Source organism: Pelobates fuscus, chromosome 4, assembly GCF_036172605.1.
Source record: "Pelobates fuscus isolate aPelFus1 chromosome 4, aPelFus1.pri, whole genome shotgun sequence".
NCBI lineage: Eukaryota > Metazoa > Chordata > Amphibia > Anura > Pelobatidae > Pelobates > Pelobates fuscus.
This window is the reverse complement of record NC_086320.1, coordinates 31,659,003-31,676,818: the sequence shown is the minus strand read 5'-3', so window position 1 is coordinate 31,676,818 and position 17,816 is coordinate 31,659,003.

Sequence of the window (17,816 nt, the reverse complement as noted above, 5' to 3'; positions counted from 1 at the left end):
ATATTCTTTGCTACGGAGTTATAATGTATTGCAAAATCAATATGTGTTCTTAGTGAAAGGATTGACACTTAACTGTGAGATTGTCATTATCTGTGCATTTATAAAACGTATCGTTAAAGATGAGCATTTGCATTGCTATAAATGTGTTTCCTGTAAGCTTCAGTGTGTTAGAAACATCATTACAATCAATCTAAATAGATATATTGATATAGATCCAATTACCGGTATATCAAGCGCACTTATATCGTTTAGTGAAAAAATAAACAGTTTAGAAAAAAAAAAAAAATCATCAAATCAGTAAAGGCATACAGGAAACTGGGTATATATATTTATCTTTTTGAAAAATGGGAACATCAGAATATGCTAAATTCAGTTCTAGTAACATCTATTCAACAGTACTTCAAAAAGATTTATCATGAAACAGGCTGATGGAATTTTTACAGTGCCGAGCTACCTAATTAAAATAGGCAGGGAGCTTTGAAGACTCTTTGGTTGGGACTGTCTGTTTTTATTTTATTTTTATTTTTTTTTAACATTATTACAAAATATGTAAAGTACGGGCCATAGACTAAAAAACTTTTTATTTTTTTAAAGTTGCAGGTGAAAGCTTTTTAACAACAGAGATTATTAGAAAATGTATACTTTCAAAATTTTTCAAGCAAAAAAATAATAATAAAATAAATCAATTTGCCTCTCTTTTCAGCACATAAAATATTGAAATTCGAAATGTATACGTTATGATTTAATCCTTTCACTTCTCTCGACAAAAGCCCAATCATGTTTCATATGCAACTATGAAATTACAACTCCTTATACACACACAAATGTGACTCTTATTTATTGTTTCATGGCAGTGTGTGTGTGGGGGGAGAGTGTGTTGGACGGTGACAGTATGGGGGGCAGTGTGTGTGTGGGGGGGAGTGTGTTGGACGGTGACAGTATGGGGGGCAGTGTGTGTGTGGGGCGGAGTGTGTTGGACGGTTACAGTATGGGGGGCAGTGTGTGTGTGTGGGGGGAGTGTGTTGGACGGTGACAGTATGAGCAATGTGTGTGTGTGTGTGTGAGGGCAGGGTCATTTATAAATGACTGAAGTCTGTGGTAGAAACTTACTCAACAAAGCACACAATCTATTTTGAGTTCTACCCAGGCCCAGACTGGCCATCGGGCAAATGCCTCGTATGCCGCATTGCCATTGACCGAGACTGACAGGGGAGATCAAAGGATTTTCCCGACTGGCCCCTTTAGGGCTGGTGCTGCCTGACCTCCAGCCCATAGAGGGAGCTCTCTTTCACCAGCCTGCACACTGATGCGCAGTGCAGACCCTGTGCACATGGTCTACACCTGTCAAGGGGTGTTGACCAGATACTTCTTCCACTGGACCACCAGGGAAATAATTCCTTTCCTGCCAAGGATCAAGGAAAGGAAGAGAGATGGGGAGTATGTAAGTTGGTTGTTGTTTTTTTGCCCCCATATCCCCCTTCCTCACCCAGCAGTCCCTGCCCCTCCCTCTTTTGCACCCTGTAGCCCCTGCTCCCCTCTCATCGTGCAGCACCTGTCCCCCTCTCACCCTGCAGCCCCTGTCTCCCCCTCTCAAACCCTGCAGCCCCTGCCTCCCCCTCTCAAACCCTGTCTCCCCCTCTCTTACCCTGCATCCCCTGTCTCCCCCTCCCATCCAGCAGCCCCTGTCTTCCCCTCTCAGCTTGCAGCCCCATGTCCCCTCTTGTACCCTGCATCCCATGTCTCCCCCTCTTGTCTCCTCTACCCCCTCTCATACCCTGCATCCCCTATTTCCCCCTCTAACCCAGAAGCTTCTGTCCCACCACCCAGCACTCCCACCAGTTCCCCCCTCTTCACCTCTTACCCAGCGGCCACTGCACCTCCCTCTCACCTTGCAGCCCCATGACCCCATACACTGCATCCCCTGCCCCCTCTCACCCAGCAGTCCCAATGTTCCCTCTCACACCCTGACCTTTCTCTCACCAGCAGTCTCTCTCATTCCCTGTATTTCCTGTCTCCACCTCTCACCCAATGGCCCATGCACCCACTGCCCCCACCTGTCACCCAGCAGCCACTGTCCCCACCTCTCACCCAGCAGCCCCTGCCCCCCCTCTAAAACAGCAACCCCATGTCCCCTCTCACACCCAGCAGCCCAATGTCCCCACTCTCACCCAGCAGCCCCTGCTCCCCTCTCACACAGCAGCCCCATGTCCCCTCTCACATCCTGCAGCCCCATGTCCCCTTCTCACACCCTGCAGCCACATGTCTCCTTCTCACACCATGCAGCCCCATTATCCTCTATCACACCATGTAGCCCATGTCCTCTTCTCACACCCTGCAGCCCCATGTCCCCTTCTCACACCTTGCAGCCCCATATCTCCTCTCACACCATGCAGCCACATGTCCATTCTCACACTCTGCAGCTCCATTTCCCCCTTCCACACTCTAGATCTCTTATTCCGCCCTCACACAACATCCCCTATTGTCTCCCCCTCACACACGCATTGCCTACCAGCTACACGTGGACTGCCCTGAGGGGTATTAAACAAATGTGCCCACTTTGGAGAGGCATGAATGTCATTGGTGATGATACAACATGCACTCTCTTAGGCCACACCCCTCCCATGGCTGCTTTGCCTTTAAATGCCGGGGTTGAATTTTTGTCCAAGTCCAGCCCTGGTTCTACCAATGCTACCTCCATGGGTGGGCTATTTATAAGTCCCTGTTAATGGATACATTCAATAATACACTGCAACTTCTACCGTGTATAACTGGCTCCAGTTCTGTGTGCAGGGGGATTTTAGGTATTTAATTGCATGCTAATAATGAAAATCTTCTTTTTCCCTTAGGACTGACCTCCAAGCAACTGAATTCTGAAAAGCTCAGTAGTATTTATTTAGAATGTGTTTGTTAGAATGAATTGCAAACTATTTCACAAATCAAGCATCATTGGCTTAATTCTTTCTTTGGCAGAAGGTAAACACATGGAGACAAAACACATCTGGTACTGGCTTGATTTGCATCCTGCACCCATCTCGAGGGTGATCATGCAGAAAACAGCTGGCTTTACAGAGAGGGGAGACTTAATGTTACATTCTTTAATCGTGTATAAAATGAATATATTCTGAAATATCATAGTTCTTTTACAAGGGAACTTGTTCTAATATTCCAATATTTCGCTTAGGTTAAAAAAAGGCGTGCATGCATCCAGGGGATGAATTGTGATACATGGTGTGTCTGTGTTAAATTTCATGCAGTGCTATATTGGTGACCATTGGGCTTTATTTACTAAACGTGGAATTGTGATGAATTCACAGCAGAATGTAATTTGTTTGGCCAAACATTTTAACAATTTGTAAGTCAGCTATTTGGCCAGATATTTTGGACTACAGCATACAAATCTCTTACCCATTATCTACACATCTATGTATTATCTTATATATCCTTGTTCTCGTTTTGAGCAAGTTTTGTCCTGTGGCAAATTGTTTAATTTTGATCTAAGTCATATATGATAAGTCTTTTCATGGAATAAACAAAAAAGTATGTATTGGCGCTAATGATCCCTCAATGTCGTCAATGCTAAATGCAGTGCGTTCCACAATGGAAGGAAATCATGAGTAGAAGGCTCATAGGAGGTTCATAATTGTTAATACATAGTGAAATACCAAAGAAGTATTCTAATATATAGAATTATTTTCCATCAGTTTAATGTTACTTTATCTGGAACTTCTAAAGAGGAAAAACTTAGAAAGTCTTTATTGGAAAGAGACATTTTTAAAAAAAAAATTCTAAAGCATTGAATAAGAGAATTTAGAATTTATATGGATGAGAGTTAAACAGTAAAGTATACCCTTGTAACCAGACATGTCCACAGTGTTCCATGGTTATGGCGAGCGGAGTGAGTGAGGAGTTTGCTAGAGTGGTCCAAAGTGTTGCATCTTCATGGCAAGAAGAGTGTCAGTAGAGAGTCCTCTGGAGGCTGCCAAGGCATTCCATATTACATACCATAATTTTTCCAGGCTCCTAAACTATGACTGGTGAAGTCTGTCTCTAGAAAGACCAGGTTTGTGGTGTTGGGGGGGATCTCGGATTTCAAATCATTCCCCAGCCCTTTGGCTAGTGGATGATGGTGTCTTTATGCAGATTATCTGGATATTACCCTTGCTCTTAGCCAAAATGTGAGACAGCTGTTTTTAAAGCGGCACTGTCATGCCTGTGTATCAGTGTTCGTTTGTTTGTTCGGTTTATTACAAGGAGGGAGCTACCGGCGTGCAGCTCCCTCCTTGCAATATGTAAAGACAGAAGCGGCAGGGAGCAGTGCTCCCCACCACTTCATAAGCCCCCCAGGTCCCCTCCTCACTCTATGGGGGTCAATATGACCCCCATAATAGCACAAGGGAGATTAAAATCTCCCCAATGCCCCTACTCGCTATACCGCGAGTAGGGGCATGTCCACTAAACAGTGAGCAGCCTGTGGCTGCTCACTGTAAAAAAAAAAAAAAAAAAAAGGGTAATAAGGGGGGGACGGGGGACCTACTGTCCTCCCCCGCCGGCCCCCACCCCTGGACGGCGGGTGGGGGCCATAATGGGAATGAGGGGGGACCTACTGTCCTCCCCTCAGGCCCCCACCCCTGGGCGGCGGGTGGGGGCCATAATGGGAATGAGGGGGGACCTACTGTCCTCCCCTCAGGCCCCCACCCCTGGGCGGCGGGTGGGGGCCATAATAGTAATAAGGGGGGGGGACCTACTGTCCTCCACCCCCCGGCCCCCACCCCTGGGCGGCGGGTGGGGGCCATAATATTAATAGGTGGGGGGGGGGGACCTACTGTCCTCCCCCCCCGGCCCCCACCCCTGGGCGGCGGGTGGGGGCCATAATAGTAATAAGGGGGGGGGACCTACTGTCCTCCACCCCGGCCCCCACCCCTGGGCGGCGGGTGGGAGCCATAATAGTAATAAGGGGGGGGGGGACCTACTGTCCTCCCCCCCCCCGGCCCCCACCCCTGGGCGGCGGGTGGGGGCCATAATAGTAGTAGGGGGGGGGTAGGTAGGGGCATTTTTTATTTGGGTGGGGGGTGGGTGACTAGGGGCTTGGGCACCCCTAGTCACCTTGATGGGGGGGGGGAATTTACTTAGTGCCCCCACCCGCCGCCCAGGGGTGGGGGCGGGGGGAGGACAGTAGGTCCCCCCCCATTATCGTTATGGCCCCCACCCGCCGCCCAGGGGTGGGGGCCGGGGGGGAGGACAGTAGGTCCCCCCCCCTTTTACCATTAGGGCCCCCACCCGCCGCCCAGGGGTGGGGGCCGGGGGCTGGAGGACAGTAGGTCCCCCCCCCTTATTACTATTATGGCCCCCACCCGCCGCCCAGGGGTGGGGGCCGGGGGGGAGGACAGTAGGTCCCCCCCCCTAATACTATTATGGCCCCCACCCGCCGCCCAGGGGTGGGGGCCGGGGGGGAGGACAGTAGGTCCCCCCCCCTAATACTATTATGGCCCCCACCCGCCGCCCAGGGGTGGGGGCCGGGGGGGAGGACAGTAGGTCCCCCCCCCCCTTTTACCATTAGGGCCCCCACCCGCCGCCCAGGGGTGGGGGCCGGGGGCTGGAGGACAGTAGGTCCCCCCCCTTATTACTATTATGGCCCCCACCCGCCGCCCAGGGGTGGGGGCCGGGGGGGGGGTAGGACAGTAGGTCCCCCCCCCCTACTACTATTATGGCCCCCACCCGCCGCCCAGGGGTGGGGGCCGGGGGGGAGGACAGTAGGTCCCCCCCTCTTATTACCATTATGGCCCCCACCCGCCGCCCAGGGGTGGGGGCCGGGGGGGGGAGGACAGTAGGTCCCCCCCCCCTCATTATCTTTATGGCCCCCACCCACCGCTCAGGGGTGGGGGCCGGGGGGGGGGACAATAGGTCTCCCTCCCTTATTTTACTTTACAGCCCCCACCCGTCGTTTAGGGGTGGGGGGCAATATTTTTTTTTTTTTTTTTTTTTTACAGTGAGCAGCCACAGGCTGCTCACTGCTTATTAGACATGCCCCTACTCGCGGTATAGCGAGTAGGGGCATATTATTTACTATTCATTTTTACTTAGTATTAGTAAAGTTGGCTGAAAGACCAGTTTAGGTCTTTCAGCCTTTTAGTAGATAGCTCCCTGATACCGTGGGAATTAGGGAGTTATCTACTAAGCGGCTGCAAGATGCAGCCACAGCAATGAATAGGATCGGGGTTTCATTCATTAGAATGAAATTCCGATCCGAACAAAGTACCGAATTGCATCCTAACACCAATGGAGAAACAGTGCTCATTCTGTTAGGATGCAATTCGGCAGTTTTGCCGGCGTTCTGTCTAAGTGACAGGACGCTCGGCAATACTGACAGGAAGCATTGTGGGAACTGGGAGGAAAGCTAGGGATCATGGGAAAATTGCTCTGACCAGCGGAAATGAAGCACACTTTGCTCCTCCGCTGGTCAGAGCTGGTCAAGCGGAGGAATCCTCCATAAGACAGAGTCCCTACTTTGTCTTATGATTTTAAAGAAAACTAAAGAAGACAGGAAGAAAAGAATAACAGATCCCGAGAGAGGGGGAGAAGAGGAAGAGATTGAGGAAAGGTAAGTTCGGCATGACAGTGCCGCTTTAAGGTTTGATAAGCATGGTGCTAGACGTGGTTCATAGCAGAAAACATTTTACATTGTCCCAAGCAAGATATTCATTGCATATCAATGAGAAAACAAGTGACATATTCCACTGATAGAACATACTAATTATTGACTTGACTCATAAATCAGAATGTTTTATGTTTAAATTGCCACATACACTCCCAGACTGCTGTGTATAATGTGTAAATGAGCACACAGATCATGGACTTTTGTTTAGTTTCCCTGTCTTCATTGTGAATAACTAAAAACAACCTGCTGTTTAAAATATATACACAAGGAGGGAATACAGTGATGTGATTAGTAACAGTAAGTCTACCAAAAGAAATATTGAATAGAAATTCTAAAAAGGAACCGTATTCTCTAATGGCATATTGAGAAATATGTGGAAACACATTTTTTTCAGAGATGCTGAATCTGAGACAGGTGTTTTCAAATTTCCCTAATGATATGTAGAATCTGCCTAGCAGGATATCCGAAAATTAACTCTAATCAGGGAAAGGTTTGAATTGTTTTGAAATAAGTACAGCTTCGTTAATGATTTATCGGCTATAATCGAATCTATTGTTTTTACAATACCAAAACGGAAAAGTAGATACCGTACTTAAAATTTATCATGCAAAGATTTATGATTTAATAAATGAAAACCGATAAAAAATGTTGCTATTGCAAAGAAGGGTTCAACAATAGGTATCAATCATAAATGTATACATCGTAATTCCTGCCACATTTAATGGAAAGGAATATATCTCTGTTAACAATTTCCACATTAATTGAACATCTACACAGAATTAGGCGGCAAACATTAACAACTTGAAGAAAGATCAGTCGATCATTATCCAGCCAGCTGACAAGGGGGGGTGCACTAGTGGTCATGGATCACTCCTTATCACGTTAAAGAAACAGGGTCTCAACTAAGTGACAGCACTAGTTACTTACCCATAGACAGTGATCCAACACATAGACTTAAACAGGATCTTGAGACATTGGATCGGTGGGCTAAGACTAAGATTGTTATCTGAGAAGGAGAATATAAGTTTATGAACAATCCCTGTGTTCTATGCCCTTCCCTAAATTCACAAAAATCCCCTCTGCCCCCCAGGAAGACCAATTCCTTTGGTGTTACCTTATACTACCATTAAAAATGAAATTTGTAAGATTGTATTGAAACATTGGCAGATTTTTGAGGGAGGTACAAGTTTACCAGAAGAGTTCAACAGTGTAATCAAGTGTGAATATTTTGTACAATCACATTCAGGAAAAAGATACAAAGTTAAGGGATACTATACATGTAATTCAGATTTTTTAGTGTAGATCTTGAAGTTCCCATGTAGAAACATCTATGTAAAGTAGACCATTAGTCCCATAAAAGAGGAGGAAAGCATAAGAGAAGTATCAGAGCGGCACTTCAACGAGGACCATGTGAGGTTCCAGTAGCTAGACACTTTAAGTCCCACAGACATGGAGTTGATCAGCTGAGGTAATAGATAGAGTCCCCTCCCCCCTTGCAGAGAGGGGTAGATAGACAAAAGCTTTTGCTCCAGACAGAAACAAAATGGATTAGCATCTTGGAAACACTTTGGCTAATGAGTCTTAATGAGGATTATGACCTCAAGCATTTACTATAACTTACCTCCACCTCATATAGTCTGATTGTTATCTCTCGTCACATGGTGACATATTCTAACAATCACTTACCTTGTGCCTTCCACATTTCCCTATGCCAATCAGTATTGGTCCGAATTCCTTACATGGTTTCTTATTGACCAACCTTGGTCCCGGGGTCTGTTACGTAGAGTTCGCACATACACTTCAGTGATTCATAGCGGTAAGTTTTTACTTTCTTAACTCAAGAGAAGATTTTTTTTTTATTTCTTATTTTTTCATTTTTTTATTTTTTCACCACTTTTACATTTTTTCTTCCTAATAAGTTTTTTCTCCTCTGCCCTCCTCTTTTTTCTTTTTCTCTTTTTTCTTTCCTTTCTTTTTTCTCACTTTTTTCCCTTCTCTTTTTTGCCATTCCCCCCTTTTTCCATTTATTTTCCTTTTCTCTATAACATTTTGTTAACCTTTACAACTCCCTTGATTGCTTAAAACAGCATTAACACCCAGCACTCCCAAGCAACCAAGTCCTGCTGAATCTTCAGAGCAGAGACTGGGCCCCTTAAAACAGCATTAACACCCAGCACTCCCAAGCAACCAAGTCCTGCTGAATCTTCAGAGCAGAGACTGGGCCCCTTAAAACAGCATTAACACCCAGCACTCCCAAGCAACCAAGTCCTGCTGAATCTTCAGAGCAGAGACTGGGCCCCTTAAAACAGCATTAACACCCAGCACTCCCAAGCAACCAAGTCCTGCTGAATCTTCAGAGCAGAGACTGGGCCCCTTAAAACAGCATTAACACCCAGCACTCCCAAGCAACCAAGTCCTGCTGAATCTTCAGAGCAGAGACTGGGCCCCTTAAAACAGCATTAACACCCAGCACTCCCAAGCAACCAAGTCCTGCTGAATCTTCAGAGCAGAGGTATCATCTCTGGAAGATCTACTCAAGAATACCTGTATTCCTGTTTCCTTTAAACTCTTATTTTAAAATTGTGTTCTATTCCATCTCCCTCCCTATACTATCACTACTTAATTGATACCTATATCTCCCATCCTGATCTTCTGTTCTTGTTTTGCTTAAAGCTGCTGTGATCATGTCATTTTATGTTCATTCTTTAAGACTTTTTGTTGTTTGTTTACCTAGTGTTACTACTCACTGATAATCTTGTAAATTTATGTTCATGGTTTATGACTTTCACCTATCTGATCCTTCCTATCTTTTTATCCCAAATGTTATCTCCTTTTAGTTTTTCACCTCTAATTAATTACCTCAATAGCCCCATGTCTCCCCACCCATAATAGTGTGTTTTATTTCTTTTTTTTTTTCTAACCTCAGACCTTATATTTCAGACTGGGCCCCTTAAAACAGCATTAACACCCAGCACTCCCAAGCAACCAAGTCCTGCTGAATCTTCAGAGCAGAGGTATCATCTCTGGAAGATTGCCCGCCCACCCCTCCCCATGGTCGACAACTTACTTATAGATAGTGCACATCATCTGGTTTCCTTAACACACCAATCAAATCACTAAACCTCTCCTCACCTGAATTTATTTAACACACTGCATCCTTACATTGGTTTAATCACTCATTGATATTTGTGTGTTTGTATATATGATCTACATATCTATATAATACACTTTTTCTAATGTTCTCCCTTCTATTTTTCACTTTAACACTAACTTCTCTCATCACTAAATTATCCCTATCCTTTCACTCACCTGTCCCTAGCAACACCATAATTATTACTTCCACCTTACTCCCCTCCCCTCTCTATTCATCCCATGCACTCTACACATACCTTTCCAGCCTATCTCCACCAACTCCTCCCAAATCCTCTACATACATACCCTCCTACAAAACTTTCAAATCCTACTCCCACCTTCACTTCCTTTCTATCCTTCTGCTCCTAGCTGCTGGTGATGTCTCTCCTAACCCTGGCCCCCTCGCAACAAACTCAGCACATACTAACCCAAGGATCCACACTAATCTCATACCCATCTCATGTTCCTCTAAATCCTCCTTCAATACTGCCCTCTGGAACGCACGCTCTGTTTGCAATATAACTAAATCCACTGCTGTCCATGACTTCTTCATCTCTCGTTCTATAGATTTACTAGCCATAACAGAAACCTGGCTCTCCCCCTCTGACACTGCCACCCCTGCATCTTTGTCCTTCGGTGGTCTCCAACTTACCCACAACCCAAGAAACTCTGAATGTAAAGGTGGTGGTGTTGGGTTTCTCCTCTCCCCTCACTGCTCTTTTAAACCTCTTCCCACCCCCCCTTCTCTCTCTTTCCCATCATTTGAAATACACTCAATTCGCCTTTTCAAACCCTTCTCTGCTAACATTGCTGTTATTTACCGCCCCCCTGGTTCCCCTCTTCTCTTCCTTGACCACTTTGCTGCCTGGCTACCCTATTTCCTCTCTTCTAACATTCCATCCCTAATTCTCGGGGACTTCAATATTCCTATAAACCCACCTTTGACCTCTGCAGCCACCAAACTACTTTCCATGACTTCCTCCCTCGGGCTATCGCAGTGGGCAGATTCTCCCACCCATGTAGCTGGCAATACCCTTGACCTAATCTTCACTTATGCATGTACAGTATCTAATATCTGCAACACTCCATATCCACTCTCTGATCACCACCTCTTATCATTTGCTCTCACATACCCCCTCACCCAAAAACCTCAGCCTAACCCCCCTCAACTCAGGAGGGACCTTAATTCTCTTGATCTCCAACAGTTGTCAGCTGACATTGATTCACAACTGCTGTCCATCCCTTCCCTCTCCTGTCCTTCACAGGCCATCTCCATATATAACTCTACTCTTACATCTGCCTTGAACACTGCAGCGCCACTCCAAACAAGCACCTCGAGGAGGACCCGCCCCCAACCATGGCATACTAAATCAACGCGCTACCTGCAAAGATGCTCCCGTTGTGCTGAACGCTCCTGGAGGAAGTCTCGTACACAATCAGACTTTCTCCATTATAGATTCATATTGTGTTCATACAGTGCAGCCCTTGCCCTTGCCAAACAGTCCTATTTTTCCACTCTCATTAGTTCATGTTCCCGCAACCCCAGGCGTCTCTTTCACACCTTTAATTCTCTTCTTCGCCCTGCTGTGGCCACCCCCAAAACTAACCTTACTGCTGATAACTTCGCATGTTACTTCACTGACAAGATTGAACAGCTAAGGAAAGAATTCTCCCCTCCTTGCCTTTCTGTTTCTCAATCACACATAGATCATGCCTTTCCTACCCTTCAGACATTCTCCCCAGCTACTGACCAAGAGGTGGCTGCTCTTCTTTGCTCCTCTCGCCCCACCACTTGCCCGCTCGATCCTGTCCCATCTCACCTTATTAGATCTCTCTCCACTTGTCTCGTGCCTTCTCTAACACACATCTTCAACTGCTCGCTCTCCTCTGGCATCGTCCCTGCTGACCTTAAACATGCCACTGTAGTACCTATACTAAAAAAACCATCCCTCGACCCATCCACCCCCTCTAACTACCGTCCCATATCCTTGCTCCCTTTTTCCTCAAAGCTTCTGGAAAGACTTGTCTTCACCCGTGTGTCTCATTTCCTCAATTCCAACTCTCTCCTTGACCCTCTTCAATCTGGCTTCCGCCCTCTCCACTCTACAGAGACTGCCCTTATCAAAGTTACTAACGACCTAATCGCAGCTAAATCCAAAGGCCACTACTCCATACTAATTCTTCTTGACCTCTCAGCGGCCTTTGACACCGTTGATCATGCTCTCCTTCTTCAAACTCTTCAATCGCTTGGTCTCTGTGACTCTGTCCTCTCATGGTTTTCCTCTTATCTCTCCCAACGCTCATTCAGTGTCTCCTTTTCTAATGATACCTCCTCCCCTTGCCCTGTCTCAGTTGGAGTTCCCCAAGGCTCCGTCCTTGGTCCCCTTCTATTTTCTCTTTATACTGCCTCTCTTGGCAAACTTATTACCTCTTTTGGATTTCACTACCACCTGTACGCTGATGACACCCAGCTATATCTCTCCTCCCCGGACCTCTCCCCTGCCGTCCTGCAACGTGTCACTGCTTGCCTTTCTTCCATCTCTGACTGGATGTCCTCCCGCTTTCTGAAACTCAATCTCTCAAAAACTGAGCTCCTTGTCTTTTCTCCTCCTAATACTGATCCTCCTCTTTCGCTCTCCCTCCAAGTTTGTGGTACCAACATCAGTCCATCCTTGCAAGCGCGCTGTCTTGGCGTCATACTTGACTCTGGTCTCACCTTTGAGCCTCACATCCAGCATGTTGCCAAATCCTGTAGATTCCATCTTAAAAACATAGCCCGCATCCGCCCCTTTCTTGCACCAGATACTACCAAGGAGCTTGTCCATGCTCTAGTAATTTCCCGCATGGATTATTGTAACCCTCTCCTGATTGGTCTCCCCAATAGCCGTACTGCACCCTTACAGTCCGTAATGAATGCTGCTGCTAGATTGATTTTCCTCTCTAGTCGTTTCTCTCACACCTCACCCCTCTGCCAGTCCTTACATTGGCTTCCTGTATGCTATAGGAGTCAATTCAAGGTACTAACTCACACCTATAAAGCACTGAACAACTCTAGCCCCTCTTATATCTCCTCACAGATCCATAGGTATGTCCCTTCTCGGTCTCTCCGTTCTGCCCGTGACCACCTCCTGTCCGTTGTCCGCACTCGTACGGCCAACTCGCGCTTGCAGGACTTCTCGCGGGCGGCTCCCTTCCTATGGAATAGCCTGCCTACCGCCATCAGACTCTCCCCTAGTCTTGCATCTTTTAAGAAGTGCCTTAAAACCCATCTCTTTAGGAAAGCTTATGGCCTCCAAGACTAACCCTTACCTCACATACCTGTCTCTTGCCCTCTCCGAAAGGGCAGCCCACCTTATTTGATTGTAAATTCCTGTCCTAATGTGTTTTACACCCCACCTCCTATAGAATGTAAGCTCGTTTGAGCAGGGTCCTCTTCAACCTATTGTTCCTGTAAGTTTATTTGTAACTGTCCTATTTATAGTTAAATCCCCCTCTCATAATATTGTAAAGCGCTACGGAATCTGTTGGCGCTATATAAATGGCAATAATAAATAAATAAATAAATAATTGCTTGACAGTACGAATAACCACGTAGTAATAACTGCTTTATACATAAGGTTGGCTATGTTCATTAGTGTGTTAGGCAGTTCATTCATCTCCCAAAAGGTTTCCTATAATACTCTCAGTAAACCTCTTTCCTTTATGAAAAAATAGCTTCAAACAATATTATTATTATTATTATTATTATTATTGCCATTTATATAGCGCCAACAGATTCCGTAGCGCTTTACAATATTTTGAGAGGGGGGATGTAACAATAAATAAGACAATTACAAGAAAACTTACAGGAACAATAGGTTGAAGAGGACCCTGCTCAAATGAGCTTACAGTCTATAGGAGGTGGGGTATTAGAAACATTAGGATAGGAAATATCAAGTAGGAGTGAAGCAGAGCTGGAGGAGAGAGCAAAGCACTATCCCATAGGAGAGAGCAAGAGACAGGTATGTAAGGGAGAGATTACTCTGGGAGGCCATACGCTTTCCTGAAGAGATGGGTTTTAAGGCCCTTCTTAAATGATTGAAGACTAGGGGAGAGTCTGATGGCAGTAGGCAAGTTATTCCAAAGGAGAGGAGCCGCCCGTGAGAGGTCCTGCAAGCGCGAGTTGGCCGTACGGGTGCGAGCAGCGGTCAGGAGGTGGTCGCGGGCAAAGCGGAGGGTACGAGGAGGGGCATACCTCTGGATCAGTGAAGAGATATAAGAGGGGCTGGAATTGTTCAGTGCTTTAAATGTATGGGTTAGCACTTTGAATTGACTCCTATAGGATACAGGGAGCCAATGTAAGGACTGACAGAGGGGCGAGGTGTGAGAGGACCGACTGGATAGGAAAATCAGTCTAGCTGCAGCATTCATTACAGACTGTAGCGGGGCAGTATGGCTTTTGGGGAGACCAATCAGGAGAGGGTTACAGTAATCCATGCGGGAAATTACCAGAGCATGGACAAGCTTCTTGGTAGCATCTTGCGTAAGAAAGGGGCGGATGCGGGCTATGTTTTTGAGTTGGAACCTACAGGACTTGGCAACAAACTGGATGTGAGACTCAAAGGTGAGACCAGAGTCAAGTATGACGCCAAGACAGCGCGCTTGTAGGGATGGACTTAATATGAGTACCATTGGATAGTTCTTCTTATATAATTGGTGGACATATCTTAGAGCAATTGTTTTTATACATATGTTGACCGTTTTTATAAATAAAAGTACATGTTTTTTTAATATTTTTGTTAAATGCAGTTATTTGGGGATATTTTGTATGTGTCACCACGTGAGACACAGGGATGACTGGGCTTGTGCAACAGTAACGTCCCGGCGTCCTGGTAATTCCATGAATTGCGGAGAATTCCCCAGGAGGTTCGATATCCCATGGACTTGCAAATAACTCGTTACTTTCCAGAAGAGACAGGATTCAGAAATGTGCAATCATACTTTGTAAGCAAAGCCCCATTATTTTATAAAATATAGTTGGTTCTTATAAACCTGCTGGGTACTTTTTGATTGTATTAAGTGTATGTATGTATATATTATATATTGCTCTCTAAAAATAGATGTTCTTGGTGGTCTGGCGCTGGACGGTGATGGCTGCCTAAATACAGAGCTCCGTCCCCAGATGCCCTAATACCGCTAAAAATAAGCAATAAATGCCATCCATGGGTCGCACCAAACGCACCCAAACGACCCCCTCGACTCCTCGAACTCAGGGGCGACCCCCCTCGGCCTCGATCAGGGGCTACCTTCAGACACCGGCAATATTGGCGGCAAGCCTCGAGGCCTCCAACATGGCGCCGGCCTCTCCCAGCTCAAGTGTATCGGAGGCAGAATCCGTACTGGCGAGTGACACCCTGACACCGCAGACACCAGATTGGTACGCCCTGTTTGCTTCCTTACCAAAGAAAGAAGACTTCCAACAGATGGTGGAAGAGGTGAAGGGAACGCTTCAGGCCGAGGTCTCCTCGATCCGCACGTCAATATCAACGCTGGAAACCCGAGTAACTGCTCTGGAAGACCAGAGGGCCCAGATACAAGGCCCGGAACCAGCCACCTTCCGGCAACAAGCAGCACAAATAACAGATGCGCATGCATATAGAAGACCTCGACAATCGCAGCAGAAGAAACAATGTAAGAGTGAGAGGCCTTAGAGAAACCCCTGAACAGGAAGACCTGAGGGGGATACTCACCCGCCTATTCAATAGGCTGCTGGGCAGGCCACCGGAGGCAAGGATAATAATAGACAGAGCACACAGGGCCCTGCGCCAGCGCCCACCACCGGATGCACTGCCACGAGATGTGATATGCAGACTACAGGACTACCAACTGAAATCGGATATAATGCTGAGGGCGCGAGCGGAGAGAACGTGGAGATTCGAGGGCCACACAGTAGAGCTGTTTAATGATCTGTTCCATCTCACACTCCAGACCCGAAGAGCGCTACACCCCATCACACTACTGCTGCAACAGGAACATATCCGCTACCGCTGGTTGTTCCCGTTCGCCCTCTCGGCCCGAAGGGGTAATACAGAAGCCACCATCCGCACACCTGATGACGTCCGCCCCTTCCTAGAGGCGCTAGGACTCCCAGACACACAGATCCAGAACTGGCTAAATTGCCCCTTGAACGAAAGAAACACGGGACAAACGGTGAGCCGAAGATTGCAAGCAGAGGGGGTGAGTGGGACGGACTTCTCCTCACTCCCCCAGGCCAACCCGGAGGAATAATCACTAGAATGGAGGCGGCGGAATGGTAAATGGACTGTGACTACCCGAAAACAGGCAGGGACACTGGGACATTATGATTGACATCAAAAAGAGATTTATGAAGTAATTTCCCTTAAGACACAATAAGAACTTGGCTTAAGCACACCATGTACCTATCACCACTTGCCACGCACCCCCATAAGACATTAGCGCCAGATTACATTACGCCTAACAGGCAGATATAGCTAGCTTATCTCGAGACCTACCAGAGGCCTGCACGGGGGGTGGAGGGGAGGGGGTAGGAGGGATGCGGGAGGGAGTACCACACACCGGGACCAGAGGGGCGGGAGGGAGAAGGGGGTCTGCAATGTCCATAGGATGTTACTGCTTATGCTCACTTTTACAAAGAAATCTGTTAATTACCTGAACGTCTACAGTGGGAAAGCTGAATCATAACAGAGGGTTCAAAGTGCACTTATTTTGGGTAGGACACTTAAATGGATGTTACTAAGGGGGACAGAAATTGACCAGACCTGTTTTTGAGCGGTCCACGGAGGGGTGGGACAAAGATACACAGCCCCCCCAGCAGGGTTCGGAGAGGTGGGGAGAACAGGAAGGGAGCGGGATCGGAGCGCAATGCCTAAATCCATAGACCGCACATAAGCGGAGGTAGGTGACAGGAGGCACCAGGGGACACGACATCTCGGGACAAGCTGCCAAGACACGCAAACGACACAATAGTAAAGACACATGCAAAGGAGATGTAACCCAGAGGACCCACCAGGGAGCACAGATGCCAGTTCACGCACTACAAAACACTCCAACGCCAACACCCAGTAGAATACCCTTAGATTCTAAGCCAACATTGAGACCGGGGAGAACAGAAAGGGGCTTCAGACCTAGGTAGCATAGTCTCGGAGCCAGCCGCCAAGAGGTGACACACAGGGAAGCGGGGGTGGGGGGGGACAGGAGGGAGAGGGAAGACAGGAAGAGGCAAGGAGGAATGGAGGAGAGGAGGGGATACAGCCGAACACTCAGGAAGAGTAAGATGGACAACAGACTGTACCGGACGACCTGACCTGAGACGAAATGAAATGACCACACTACCACATCCATGGATGGCACACTTAGACAGAGATACGCCACAGGGGAACAGTTTCTCCCACAGACCATAATCCAGTAGCAGGCCACTCTGACCTCTAGAATCCGAAAGACAGGGCACAGGGGACGGACAACCATTACGGACAACACAGACACTACCCCACGGGCATACTGCCGTATACCTGGGTCTAGGTGTAGAGGAGGGACGCATCTCAACCCCGACTCACACCGGAACTCAGAGGCACATAGCCCCTATAAGGGTCGTTGAGAAACGACACATCAATTGACAGACGCAACACAAAGGGACCGGGGGGAGGCGGAGTAGACACTGAGGAGGAATCGGACTGAAGGCCCCCCCCGTCCCACGACTGCACTTGGTGCCTCCCCTTTCCCTCCCCCCATTTTCCCTGGACCTCCCCCCCTTATTTTGTACTTTTCTGTTTGTCTCTACTTTCCCTCCCCCACCTAACCCTTCTTCTTCTTCCCCTACTTCCCCCCGCCCGCTGCCGCCCGGAGACGCAACCGGGACACAAGCCAGCCGGCAAGAAAATGCCGTGCAGCGCTACAAGAATCCAGGGGAGGGGAGGGACTGAGGAGGGGATGGTGGTTTACACCATAAACGCAAGGGGACTCAACTCTCCACAAAAGAGAGCAAGGGCGCTCAGGGAACTCAGGGCGCTGA